Genomic DNA, 12,500 nt, shown 5'->3' with positions numbered 1-12,500 from the left:
CAATCCTGCTCCTGTCTTTTGCCGTGTCAACGGGAGCTAAAATAACATAAAAAAAAAAATACAAATAAATAAATAACTACATAAGCCGCCAGTGAGACGCCAGGCTGGATGGGCGTATACAGGAAGCAGGTAGAAAGGGTGAAGGGGTGGGGGGGGCATGTTTAGATTGCCTCATGTAGCGTCAGGTCTGTTATTTTTTTTCAACCTGTATGCTAAATCTTTCCTCTATTTCTTTTACCCCCCGTCTCCACACACACACACACGCACACACACACGTGCACACACGCGCATGCACGCACACACGCACGCACACACACACACACACACACACACACACACACACACAGGCCCCCTCACTCCACTGTATCCGGGCAGTACTTAATGAAGTCAGGTTTAATGCACTGTGCACCGGATCTCTTCCCCAAGCGCTAGATTAATACATTCCTCCGCCTGACATCCCATAATAATGGGAGAGAAATGATGGCCCGTTTCGCCCCCTCCTCCTCCTCCGCCTCTCGGCAATTGGTTGCCGTAGCGGCGAGAGCATCAGAGCTCTCTGCTGTATAACATCTAGAATCCGACGCGTGCACACACACACACGTGTAACCAATGTATGTGGTCAGGCCTGCTGGGTGATGGGGATTTAGTGGAGGTTAAAGGTTAGGGTGAGCACTCACCTCGATCCAGGGCCTTCATGGAGCTCTTGACCCTTCGTACCTGGACAGAGCCCTTGCATGGTGGGATGCAGGGGTGGGGGGTGGGGGGTTCCTAGTCGGGTCTGTGTGTGTGTGTGGGGGGGGGGGGGGGGGGGGGGGGGGTGATGAGAACTGAATCTAGTGGGGGGGCAAAGGGGGGCTGGAGGACGGCAGTCTGGAGGCAGCGGTCACGTAGACTGGACCCCGACCCCTCTCAAGGGTGCTTGGTCAGCAACCATTCCAAAATAATATAACTGTACTACCATTACATCAGCCTGACTGGAAACAATGGCTTCTGGGACACAGACACACACACACACACACACACACACACACACACACACACGTATGTATATGTACACACACACACACACACACACACACAACCTTACTGGAAATAATAGCACTTAGAGATTGTGCCCCCAGCCTCACGCAATCACTGTCCACAGTCCACTGTCCACTCACATTCCTTCTCTTCCGCTTCAACTTAACATCTGAAAGTTATTAGCTTCTTCATATTGACATTAAAAAAGGGATTAAAGCCATTACAGTAATTTCCTGTGTGTTAGCCGCATTGTGTATAAATCGCAGGACAGTGTTTTATGCAAGTTAAGAAAAACATATTAATACCATATTAACTGCCCCCGTGTATTAACCTCATAGCTGAAGAAGTTTTGCAAAATCAATGTATAAACAGTGGCAAATAGTTGGGAAATTACAGTAAGTCATTGGGTAGTATGGAAGACTGAAAGTTTCCCGATAGTTTCTGGTGTGTAAGTGGTTTGTTCAAGTTCATACCACATGATATAACATGTTCTTTTGAGCACTGTGGCATGTCCACACACAAACATCATCCACCCATCTAAACAGACACCAGCCCAGATACAAGTCCCTCCCGCTGCACCGCACTGTGCCACTAGCCGGTGCGTTAGCCAGCCTCACCGCGGCGCTCTCGCTAGCTCCATCACTGACAGGTGTGCTGCAGTGCCCCCTGCTGGGAGACAGATGAAGCGCGTGACGCACGGTGGTCTGGCCGTGGCGCTAGCGATGGCGGCCGGGCTCGCGTGCAGCCGTTCCCCGATCCCACGGCTCAGTGGGGCCAACAGATGGTGGCATGGCCGGGGGTACAGTTGAGGGGGGGGGGGGGGGGGGGTTTGAGGGGTAGTTAGTTTGGGATGGGGGGTGTGTGGAGAAGGAGGGCAGCATCTGTTCATATGCAAGCCAGCACAGCAGCGCCCCCTAGCGTATTCTGACTCACTCGTAGTACACACACACACACACACACACACACACACACACACACACACACACACATTAACATTAACATTAAATATTAACATTAACATTAACATTTTCATATACAGGAAGTCGCTTTGGACAGAAGCGTCTGCCAGATACTAAACATAAACTATTGAGAACCACTATAAGGCTCCATGTCTGTTATCAATCATCATAGCATAGCCCACAACTCATTGAATGCCAAGCTGTTTTCGGAAGTGCCAGCAATCTAGACCATTGTTGATGATTTTTGTACAGCCACAGCATATTCTGTGTTATAGCTATGAACACATACAATGGCTCATTTGAAAGGTGAGCTCTCAGTGGGTGCAAACCGTGTATTTTTACACACTTCTGTTCCTGAGAAATCGCAAGCTAAACAGTGGCTAGTTTTCATCAAAATCACTTTTTTTTTTCTAGAAATGGAGATATAACGTCTTTCATGAAATATAAAGTGTTGCCTGTAAAGTTTCCGGGAAGTGACCTAGCGAGACTGCCACCTAGTGATAGACCCACGAAAATGGCCTGGTTGAGCTGACGTGCATGCGTCATCCTTTTTCGATCATCATATATTTCATTTCCATTCATCACAGAGTTCCGAAAATCACATATAAGGTGTGTTAGAGTGTCTAGTTTCGTAATTTAAAAAAAAGCTAAAAACGTGATATATCGTTTTTGGCACTCAACGCATGGGAAGGAAAAACGTGGGAAGGAAATTACGTTTTTGGCACTCAATGAGTTAATGGACTTAGAAGTTCAGATCATATAGTAGTTGGACAAGACTTAGAGTTCAGATCATACAGTAGTTGGACTTTGTTGAATGGGAAATGCACAGACTCCAGTGTAGAGTACACAGAGAGAAAAACCCTCTTCCTCACCTCATAGCCTACCAGACATTAAACAGCTTGGGCCAAAATTGGGCCAACAATGTCAGGCAAAGTGCAAAGAATAACGCTTATTCTACTTGCCAATTTAACACCATGAGCAAGACAAGCTACTAAGTGCAAACAATGGTGGTAAACATCAGCTCCCTCAGCTCCCCCACAACACAGCTTCAGTTCCTGCACCGTCAAGTCAAGTCTTTCATTTCATACACAAGCGTGCTTTGCTGGCTATAGTTGGGGCCTTTCTGATGTCATCTGAACTGTGCTCATAACTTGACTTTGCACATTACATTACATTACATTTAGCAGACACTTCTTGACCAAAGTGACTTATATATGTCAGCTATATTACAAGGGATCACATTGTCCCCGGAGCAACTTGGGGTTAAGTGCCTTGCTCAAGGGCACAACGGTGGAAGCCGGGAATTGAACCGACAACTTTCAGGCTACTGCACGCTAGTCCAGCTCCTTAACCACTACACTAGCACCGCCCCTACTTTGCCCTGGGTATTACTGTACCTGTACAGAAACCTCTTTTCCTAAATCCTCTCTGCTTAACACTCCAAGGCCAAGACAGAGGAAGATTATAGACCGGCCAATGTCACTATAACTAGTTGCGGGCAGTTGGGGGCTGTGGTAGTGTAGTGGTTAAGGAGCTGGGCTAGCATGCAGTAACCTGAAAAGTTACGGGTTCAATTCCCGGCTTCCACTGCTGTGCCCTTGAGCAAGGCACTTAACCCTGAGTTGCTTCGGCGACAATGCAGTCCCTTGTAATAGAATTGACATATGTAAGTCCTTTGGATGAAAAGTGTCTAATAAATGATAAATGTAGTTGTGCAATGCAAGGCTTGAACATATGGCAACTTTCTTACCTATTTTACATAACAGAGAAGAGTGATTACAATTACGCATTCATCAACATTTGGACCTCATTGAATGTTCTATGTAAAACTGATGAAAAGCTAAAAAATACAGTTTTATTTACATGGGTACATACAGTATGTCTGCTTTTAATGTTTTCATGTCAAGTCAAGTCAAAGTCAAGTCAATCCAAATGTCTCTGCAAAACCGCATATAAAAGCAACAGATGTTGACCGAAATACAGAATAGTCAAGATGATTAAAGCTTATGACCATCAGTAAATAAAAAGAAAAATGAATGCATAAAAGAGGACAAAATAATAGGACAATACGACATAAAAGACAGACCATAATTTGCATGAGAAATAATGAAACGCCACAGGCTTTGCTTCAACTCTCAAGCTATGGGAGAGATTTGGGTTTGAAGATGGGATTTAAAAGTGTCAAGAGTTAAGCAACAACAACACAAAGGAGTTAATGTGTTCATGCGCATGTACACACCCCACATATACACACCCCACATGCACACACCCCACTTATACACACCCCACATATACACACCCCACATGCACACACCCCACATGCAAAAACATACACACACATACACATACACATACACATACACTAACATACACATACATATACATATACAGCTGCACCTCCAAACACACACACACACACACACAGACAAATACACACACAAAACTACAGAACTGAACAGAACGTTAGATATTAAATCAGCAGGTTGGGCTAATTTAAGACTGGCTTTGCAGCTTAGACCTGCAGTGATCCTGCGGTGGGACCTGGTGCAGTTTCAAAAGGGATTTCCCCCCAATCACATCTCCCATTAGTTCAGCACCTCATCTGTTCAAACACTCTTTCACACAGCTGCACCTGTCTGAGCACACACACACACACACACACACACACACACACACACACACACACACTTCCCTCTCTGAACTGTGGATCTGATTAGTGTGCTACGGTACCGCTGACAGTGAAGAAGACTCTCACTAACCACTCACTGCTCTCTGTCTGGGCTGACCTATGAACTTTGCCCTTTGACCCACCCCAGGTAGATTTCCCTTGTTCAACCTGCACTCCCCTGCCTCCCACAATTCCCCATCCATTGTACCTCTTGTTCAACCCACCACCCCCATCACCAGTGCTCTGCCTCCACCCCCATCACCAGTGCTCCCCCCCCCCCCCATATCTCCACCTCACCTGGTCTATCCAACCCTCAATGGAACTCCATCCACCCTCTAACTCCCCTTTTCCATCCGACTACATGCCTCCATCTCTATTTCCACTGGTCTCTCCACCCCCTCTACCCCACCCCCTTATCAGAGGTGGGAAAACCCGGCTTCAAAGAGTAAAAGGCCAACGCACACCGGCATCGGCATGAGTGCAGCACACTCCGCTTTCTACATTCAATTACATCAGATTCCATTGTTCTCAATACCACTCCGCACACCAGCATCACACTTTGCCGCTATCGCCGCCGCTGTGTAAATTACCATTCAGTTCTATTTGGTCGGCGCCGCTCCATAAAAATCCACTGATCATCCTGGGTTTGCCCGTTAAAAACGTGGGCGCTGATGTGCGTGGCAAGTGACACTCAGGTGGGCGCCGGTGTCTACAGCGCTTTAAAAAGTCCTACTGGACCCATTATATGGTAAGTGAGTGTTGTACTTTGAGAGCAAAGATTAACCGGAGTCAAATTCCTTGTTTGTTTACGCAAACCTGGCCAATAAAGCTGATTCTGATTGGTTCCACCAATTCACTTAAAAACAGGTGATTTCACTCATTAGCTCATCATGGCTGAAGAGTTGCTGCTCAGTATAATCAGCTGGTTTAGTGAATGGATGGAACAAACACATGGTAGGACTTTTTTTTACTTGCTTTCCCCTCTAACACCCGCCCATGCGTGTGCGTTAGCAGGCCTGTCGGTGGGCTGGCCGGCTGGCTGGGCCTGCTGGCTGGTGGGGTGGTGGTCGGTAATGCGTTCGCTGGAGCCGGGCGGCTAAGAGGGAGGCGAGGAGGCCGGGAGGCTGGCGCAGGAGCCCGCGCGTCTGGTCCTCGGGGCTGGGAGCAGCTGGGCCCTCTCAGCAGTGAGGCGGCCAGGGACAACCGGCCTGTTAATTAGGATGGGGTGATTAATGGAAGGGAGAGAGAGAGGGGGGGGTGGAGAGAAAGAGGATAGAGAGGGGAGCGGAATGAAGGGAGGGGACATGGAAGGGAAGAGGAAAGAGAGAGGAGATAGAGAAGACAGGAGAGGTAGGGAAGGGATGGGAGGAGAGGAGAGAAGAGGGGAGAGGGAGAGGAAAGGGGGAGAGAGGAGAAGAGAATGGAGAGGAAAGGGGGAGAGAGGAGAAGAGAATGGAGAGGAAAGGGGGAGAGAGGGAAGAGGAGAGAGAGGAAAGGGGGAGAGAGGAGAAGAGAATGGAGAGGAAAGGGAGAGAGAGGGAAGAGGAGAGAGAGGAAAGGGGAGAGAGGGAAGAGGAGAGAGAGGAAAGGGGGAGAGAGGAGAAGAGAATGGAGAGGAAAGGGGGAGAGAGGGAAGAGGAGAGAGAGGAAAGGGGAGAGAGGGAAGAGGAGAGAGAGGAAAGGGGGAGAGAGGAGAAGGTAATGGAGAGGAAAGGGGGGGGTGGAATGGAAAAAGGAGTGGATATGGAAGATAAGAGAGAAGAGAGGGTAGAGAGGAGATGGGGAAGGTGGAGAGGAGAGGAAAGAAGAGAAGAGGAAGGAAGAGATGAGACAGAACGACAAGATGGAGGAAGAGAGAAAGGGGGAAAAGAGGGAGAGAATTAGTTTGGGGTGGGTAGAGAAAGGGTTGAGGATGGAGGTGGGGAGGATGGAGGTGGGGTGGGCACGTTTGAGGATGGTGGTGGGGAGGACACGTTCGAGTCTGCAGTGTACTCCTCCAGATCACACTCATCACTATCCCATCTCCTATGTCCTCTCCACCCCCGACACACACACACACACACACACACACACACACACACACACGCCTTTTAGCAGACCCTACATGGTCCTCTCAGGCGTTTGAGAAGAGGGATGGATGGATGGGAGGTTGATTTGAGAGATTGTGTAGAGGTGGGACATGGCAGCCGTCAAAAGGGTGAAGAGGGGTGGGTGGGTGTCCAGCGAGGGATAAGTGAGCTACAAATCAGGGAGTCTGCCTCGGCCGTCCCCGGACCATCACTCTCACCAGTCTAGCACCAGTCATATCATTAAGAGATTAAGACCAGAGAGGAGGCCTGCTGGACACTCATTCACACACGCATATCCATACACACGCACACACACACGCGCACACACACACGTGCACGCACACGCACACATACATACATACATGCGCAAGCATACAGAAATTCTGGCACACACAGTCCAATGTGCACACACACACACATACACACACACATACACACAAATACACACACACAGACACACACACACACACACACACACAAAGAAGCATACAGTGTGCGTAGGCTCACATTACTGTCCTCCACTGAGCCATTCATGTGTGAAATGAAATCATATTTGGAAAATTAGCAAAACAAAAACAAAACATCTCCGGTGCTCTTCCCCAAGTCTTAAATACACACAAAAAATTGACAGCATCGCCTACTCTTGTGTGTGTGTAAGTGTATGTATGTGTGTGTGTGTGTGAGTGTGTGTGTGTGTGTGTGTGTGTGTGTGTGTGTGTGTGTGTGTGTGTGTGTGTGTGTGTGTGTGTGTTAAAAACATTATACAGCCATCTGGCCAAAGACACTATCTGTGAGAAGCCACTCAGTGTGTAGAAAGAGACGAAGACAAACATGTGTGTGTGTGTGTGTGTGTGTGTGTGTGTGTGTGTGTGTGTGTGTGTCTGTCTTGGGAGCCAGTGCGTTATTGAAATGTAAGAAGTCGCGTTGTGACAAACGCCCCTCCGGGGAAGTGGCGTGTAAACACGAATCATTTGGCAGATGCAGGCCGAGCAAATTGGCAGCGTATTCCCCCCGGCGAAGCCACACACACTATTATCAGGATTGAGACTAATCGCGTGTCGCCTCCCATATGATGAGCAATTAATTCACCCAGAATCAAACGGGCTAAGGCAAGGAGCGGGGGAGCAGCAGGACCAGTGGAGAGAGAGAGAGAGAGAGAGAGAGAGAGAGAGAGAGAGAGAGAAAGGGGGATACAGAGTAGAGGAGAGTGGGTGAAGAAAGGGTTGCGAGGAAATAAGAAGGTAAGGGAACGGAGAGGGGACACAGCACGGTCCAGTGGGTTTTAGGTACAGTATGTGTTTGGGAGCGAGAAGTACAGACTCCATGAAAAGACTGACAAGTGCAGAAGAAGAAGGAATTCTGAACTTGATCGAAAAAAAAAAAAAAACTCTCAAGCAATTTCAAAGCATCTGTAACTTTCCAAGTGAAGCGTATAAAAGAGGGGGGGGGGGGGGGGGCTTTTGATTTGCGCTGTTCCTTTGATTAAACAAGGCCTCAACATAGCCCTGGCTGGATGGGGCCATTGTTGTCTGCTAGTTTGGTTTGCTGTGGCTACCACTGCCGGTCTGCCTGGACAAGGAGTCATTTTTCACACTGATGGACAGAGCCAGAGAGAGAAAGAGCGATAGAGATGGAGAGAGATAGATAGAGAGAAAAAAAAGAGAGGAGTCCCCTCGCTCCTGTTTTAATTTCTCCCAGACACAGAAGCCGGGGCGATGAACAGCCACTTTGCGGGGGGAACTAGTATGTCAATGTCTGAGGCTGCCAAATTAATAGTGTGGACTGATGACCTTTTGGATTAGATAAGTAGCATTATAATAAGCGTGGCCGTCCAAGAGAAGATGTGCCGGCCTGGGGGGGGGGGGGGCAGTGGTGGAGGGGAACCTTATTTAAACTGTCTCTTCTCTCACCCTCTCGCCAGCTCACTTCTCCTTTTAACCTTTCGTTAAGGCATTAATTGAAATACATTTTCTCCGGGAGACGAGGAAGACTTCTGTCGATGGATCGGAAAGGGAAAGGGGGAGTGTGTGTGTGTGTGTGTGTGTGTGTGTGTGTGTGTGTGTGTGGGGGGGGGGGGGGGGGGGGGGAGTAATGTAGAGTGGCGAAAGACAAGGTGTGTGTGTGTAGGGGGGGATGTACTGAACAAGAAATAAAGAACAAAGGAAGACAGGAGCGATGGATATTTGTAATATCCTGAGAAATGTACAAACACAGGAGAATATCAATCAGCTTGTCAAACGCAATAAAAACAGAAGGCACAATTACCGCATCACCGACAAATCTACTGCAGGCAGCAGATACGGAACGAGGGGGATAAAGTGCAGATAAAAATATGCAGCAGCACTCTGACAAAATAGAGAGATAGAGAGGGAAATAGAGAGAGAGAGAGAGAAACAGAGAGAGGGAAGTAGAGAGAGAGAGAGAAATAGAGAGGGAAGTAGAGAGAGAGAGAGAAAAAAACAGAGAGAGGGAAGTAGAGAGAGAAATAGATAGGAGAGAGAGAGAAACAAAGAGAGGGAAGTAGAGAAAGAGAGAAACAGATAGGAAAGAGAGAGAAAGAGAGAGAGACAGAGAGAGAAAGAGAGAGAGGGAAATAGAGATAGAGAGAGAGAAAGAGAGAGAGGGAAATAGAGAGAGAGAGAAAGACAGAAAGAAAGAGAGAGGGTGGTGTGGTGGGGAGAATGTTTCACTTGTAAAAAGTTAAGGCGCGTGCAAACACAGCGATGGGACTGAGCGAGTGGCAGAGCGAGTCAAACCAAATCTTCTCGGGATTAGAGGGTGTGTGTAAGTCTGTCAGTGAGCGCATCCCAGGCACAACACCAGAGCCAACAAGAACAAAAGGCAGCCTGAAAACCATCACAGCCGTCAGGCGCCATAGCCCTGTTATTCCCTCGAGCTGTGTGTTCGCTTTGATCTGTGTGTGTGTGTGTGTGTGTGTGTGTGTGTGTGTGTGTGTGTGTGTGTGTGTGTGTGTGTGTGTGTTTCATCACAGATTTCTGTTATCTAATGATGTCCGGCTGTTAACTCTCACAGATAACGGAGAGACAATTATGATACTACGGCTCTCTCATAATGCATCTGTCGAGACTCAAACACAGGTTAGTCACTCACACTCACTCACACTCACTCACACTCACACACACACACACACACAAAATACACATTTACAGTAAGCCTGCACACAAATGCACCATTAAACACAGGGAAACACAAAAACATGGACTCACACACTCACAGAAACACTCACACACACACACACACACACACTGCCCAATACAACGGTCACTCATTGTGTGTGAGCAGGCCACTGTTTCTCCAGGGTTCTGACAGCTCCAAGATCCCACCTACACTAAAGGCTGTGTGGAAGTGCAGGAACAAACAGCCCTCACTCACACACACATTCACACGCTCGCATGTGCACGCGCACACATGCACACACACACACACACACACACACACACACACACACACACACACACACACACGCACACACACACAAACGCACACACACACACACACACACACACACATACACACAAACGCACACACACACACACACACACACACACACACACACACACACACACACAAACAAACACACATTCAAACACGTACACACAGAAAGACACACGCTGACATGTACACACCTGCACTGAAGTGTGTGGGTGAGCTCACCTTAAAAGACACTGGCCCACACACACACACACACACACACACACACACTCACGAACCCTCTCCATGGAGCATCCAGGTGAGCTCCCCTGGTCTGCTGTGAGCGTCGGAAACTCTGAGTGGTCATTTTGTGGTCATCTATTATTATATAATGTTTATGCTGCTCTTTCAAAGACCCTTTGCAGATGAAGCAGCACTTTCCAAAGGCGTTGCATTTTCTTTCATTCTGTATAGCAACACACAAACACACACACACAAACACACACACGCGCTCGCAAACAGACGCTTTGAGCCAAGAGTGAGCATTCATCTTCGGCTATTGATAGCTCTCCTGATGTGAACGGAAAAAAAACTAAACAAAAAATGAAAAACAAAATATATTTAAAAAAAAACAGATGATTGATTACGAGGCTCGGCATTGCCATATGTCCAAAACAGCTTGGCCGCTTGTTTTACATCCGCATACAGGTTTGTGTTGCTCTCAGGTGTGATTTTTTTTTTTTTTTGCCTGTGTAAACACAAATGGTGGTTAATACCTGTGGCCCCACGCTGAGCGGCCGACTGGGCGGCTGTCTACGGACGCTGTGCATCAGCTCTGCCTACTGGAGGAACAAAGAGAGTAGGAGGGAGGGAGGGAGAGGGGGATGAGGGGAAAAAGAGGGCGTAGGAGGGGAGGGGAGAGGTCACTTCCTGCTGTCGTTCTTGCATCGACCCGCGGCGAGGGTGTGTGACCCCTAGCGAGTGATTTTGACCCCTGCTCAGTGTTTGATGGGGCTCAGGTTTGTCAGACGAAGGATGACGGTTGATGGTGGCTGGCAAACTACTGTTTGGCACAACTGGTAATCGTGTGAGTGTGTTTTTAGTGTGTGTGTATGAGTGTGTGTGTATGTGTGTGTATGTTTGAGAGAGAAAGAGAGAGAGAGGGGTGTCTCTCTCTTTGTCTCTGAATGTGTTTACATGTTTGTGTGTGACTGAGGGTGTACATCCATACTATGTCACTACGTGTTAGTGTGCATGTTTGAAAGTGTGTGTGTGTGTTTGTGTGTGTGTGTGTGTGTGTGTGTGTGAGTGTGTGTGTGTGTGTGTGTGTGTGTGTGTGTGTGTGTGTGTGTGTGTTTGTGTGTGTGTCTGTATGTCTGTATGAGTGTGTGTGTCCGTGCGTGTGTGTGAGGGTGTACACACACGTACTATGTCACTACGTGTTAGTGTGCATGTTTGAAAGTGTGTGTCTGTGTGTGTATGTGTGTGTGTGTGTGTGTGTGTGTGTGTGTGTGTGTGTGTGTGTGTGTGTTTGTGTGTGTGTGTGTCTGTTTGAGTGTGTGTGTGCGTGCGCGTGTGTGTGCACTATTAAAAAGGTGAGCCTCTCAAACACAAAGTCGTTGATGGACGGGTTCTGGAAAGCGCAGGTGTGTGTGTATGTGTGTGTGTGTTTATTTGTGTGCGTGTGTATCTATATGTGTGTGTGTGTGTGTTTCCGAGGCCACAGGGCAACTTCTCCGCTCCTGCACTAATTGCTACAACTGGGCTTTGTCTGAAAGGCCCCTCCTGTTAATATCATTAGCTAATCTGCTGTGTGTCGTCCCTCCTGCCCTCTCCTTCCTAGATACCCCCATTACCCCCACACCCCTAAACAATTACCCTCCACCAACCGCACCACCCACCCCCCCCCCCCACCCCCCGACACACACACACACACACCCACACACCACTCTCGCCCCCAGCCCTATGCAGCCGGCCCAAGCAGAGTCCCTGTGCCCGACAGACTGCTGAGTCCAGCTTTGTGCTCAGAGAGAGACCTCTACATCTGGACTCCACTGACAAGGAAGATTAATACCTCAGCCCCACACACACACACACACACACAAGCCCATACAGTACACACCTTTCCTGTTAACACATGTGCACGCACATACACATAAGTGTGTGTGTGTGTGTGTGTGTGTGTGTGTGTGTGTGTGTGTGTGTGTGTGTGTGTGTGTGTGTGTATGTGTGTGTGTGTGTACAAACAGACGCAGAGATACACACACACCTTTCCAAAACACAGTGCTCCTCTCTTCTCCTGTCTATTTCACATTAGGCAAACCAAAAACGAGCCTATCGCACCTAACCCAA

General features: G+C 48.2%; 1 long non-coding RNA gene across 1 annotated transcript in view; it reads right to left on the bottom strand.

The window, feature by feature from the left end:
• LOC121714272 overlaps positions 1-5,252 on the bottom strand; it is an 18,339-nt gene extending 13,087 nt beyond the window's left edge. The window contains exon 1 of the long non-coding RNA XR_006033072.1: positions 5,137-5,252. This is a non-coding gene — a long non-coding RNA (uncharacterized LOC121714272). The remainder of the gene's footprint in view (positions 1-5,136) is intronic.
• Positions 5,253-12,500: the final 7,248 nt, after the last annotated feature.

This window comes from Alosa sapidissima, chromosome 7, assembly GCF_018492685.1.
Source record: "Alosa sapidissima isolate fAloSap1 chromosome 7, fAloSap1.pri, whole genome shotgun sequence".
NCBI lineage: Eukaryota > Metazoa > Chordata > Actinopteri > Clupeiformes > Clupeidae > Alosa > Alosa sapidissima.
The sequence above is the reverse complement of the archived record's forward strand: the minus strand, read 5'-3'. Positions and strand labels throughout refer to the sequence as shown.